Source organism: Nycticebus coucang, chromosome 8 (assembly GCF_027406575.1).
Source record: "Nycticebus coucang isolate mNycCou1 chromosome 8, mNycCou1.pri, whole genome shotgun sequence".
Classification (NCBI taxonomy): Eukaryota; Metazoa; Chordata; class Mammalia; order Primates; family Lorisidae; genus Nycticebus; species Nycticebus coucang.
The window spans coordinates 115,381,885-115,384,141 of record NC_069787.1 but is presented as its reverse complement, the minus strand read 5'-3'; the positions used below and the strand labels follow the sequence as shown (position 1 = coordinate 115,384,141).

The 2,257-nt window shown below is 35.3% G+C and overlaps 1 non-coding gene across 1 annotated transcript; it reads left to right on the top strand.

Moving 5' to 3' along the window:
• Window positions 1–413: 413 nt before the first annotated feature.
• On the top strand, window positions 414–520 carry LOC128592847 (U6 spliceosomal RNA). The gene has a single exon (XR_008382059.1). It is a non-coding gene; the product is annotated as a U6 spliceosomal RNA (small nuclear RNA).
• Window positions 521–2,257: the final 1,737 nt, after the last annotated feature.

Below are 2,257 nucleotides of genomic sequence, written 5' to 3'. Positions count from 1 at the left end.
GCCCCACTGGGCAACAAGGAAGTAGAGTCCCCATGTGTCAGGGCTGGTTTCCTGAGAAGGGATGCAAAACTGTGGTGAGAACCAGAAGAAGATCTTTTAAAAAAGTAAATGGAAAGGAAAAAAGGCTAGAGGGAGGAAGAACTAGAAAGAAGGTATAGTACTAGTGTAGACAAATGATGATGTGTGTGTGAATGCAGACGGTCACGGCCAAGGGCCAGAAAAGAAGCCATCGTCTGCAGGACATTCTGATGGGTGGGATCAACCGGACCTGGTGCTTGATTAGCCATAATCATTTGGGGAGAATGGGTCTCATGTAACTCCCAGGTTTTTCCTTAAAGCAATTGGTTGGAGTTATTAACTGATATTGAGAAAAAGTGATATGTTAGGTTTGAAAAAAAAGTTTTATATTTTATGTGCTCGCTTCGGCAGCACATATACTAAAATTGGAACGATACAGAGAAGATTAGCATGGCCCCTGCGCGAGGATGACATGCAAATTCGTGAAGCGTTCCATATTTAAAAAAAAAAAAAAAGTTTTATATTTTATATTAGTTGAACTTGAAACAAGTGCCAGTTAAAGAATTTTTTTAATAACACTTGCCTATATTGATTTTAAAAATAGAGTTAAAATTATAAATCCAAGTTGGAGACAAAAACTGGGAGTCATGGAAATGTCTGTGGGTCACGGGGCACCCTGGAGAAAGTTGAGTTTGCCTAAGGTGAAAAGAGACAAAAAAGAAAAAAGGACGGAAGAGGAGTCCTGTGTAGTGTGAGCCTCTGAGAACAGTGGTTCTCAGCCTTCCCATAGCCTCCTAATGCTGCGACCCTTTAATACAGTTCCTCATGTTGCGGAGACCCCCAACCAAAAAATTATTTTCGTTGCTACTTCATAACTGTAATTTGGCTAGTTATGAGTTGTACTGTAAATATCTGATATGCAGGATGTATTTTCATTGTTACAAAAGGGTTGTGACCCACAGATTGAGAACCGCAGCTCTAAGAGGCTACAAAAGACAATGAACCAATGAATTAAATTGTAAAGTAACAGCTATAAGGACAGGATGAAAACTTGGAGGCTGCAGAGTGATTGAATCCTAGGCAATACTGTAGTGTCTGAACAAAGAAAGAAGAATCAGGAATGACAATGACCACAGTTAGGAGGAAAAAAATGAGGACTGGGCTATGCCAGCTAGGACGTCACAGGTGTCTGTAGTAAGATCAATTTCAGTAGAAAAGAGGAGAAGTAGAGGCTAACAACTACATGCAACTGAAGAAGTAAATAGAGAATGAATAGTGACTTTTTGTATAATCTTGACAGTAAAGGAAAAGTTAAATGCTTGACAAATTGTTCAATACAACATTAGTATAATGCTGATGGTAATTTTCTCCTTGCCCAATATATGTATGTGTGTGTGTGTGTGTGTGTGTATATATATATATAAAATAATCTCATGGATATGCACACTTTCATAATTATTCTCCCAATAAAAGCATGGCAAAAAATGTTTCCATAAGTGTGTCGGAGGCTATTGTTTGTGGCACATTCATAAAAATTATATAAAACCAAGCAAATGCAGACCAAACAAATAAAACTTTACATTCTAAAGCTAATAATATAATACATAATATATAATGGAAAGTTAGAGAAATTATATAAATCTGTACTGCTTAGCCAAAACCCCTCACACAATATACTTGTTTCTAATTCATTTTATGTCTTAGAATTCCTGACCCCAGAACCTCAGTTATGCTGGTAAATCTTAATTCATGTATTACTCATGTCTTCTCAGAAGACTTTTTTGATCTCTGCTTCCCCAACAGGGCAGACTTAGGCGACTGTCCCTGTGTTCTCAATGCATCATTTATTCAGCCTCTTTGTGGAAATTATATTCTACTAATCTCTCTTATTCATAATAAATGAATACAAAATTCTGGAGAGCACTATAGAACTCTCTGAGCTATGCAAATAGTATTATATCTCGATTTTAGTTTTTGATTATGCATTCATGTTTTCTATTTGACTTTCATTTTACTTTTAAAGATTCTAATTTAAAATATACCTAAATATAATTGCAACTTTATTTTCTTTGAACTTTATCAGTTATTTATTAGAAATAAGCACTGTAGTATGTATAGGCAAGCAGAAGTAGGAATTAAGGCTGTTGTTCTTGGTAAGTATTATTGTAATAAAAAAACAGGTCAGATCTTATATTTATATTCTGGATTCATTAAAATTTTATTTAATAAGATTTGATCA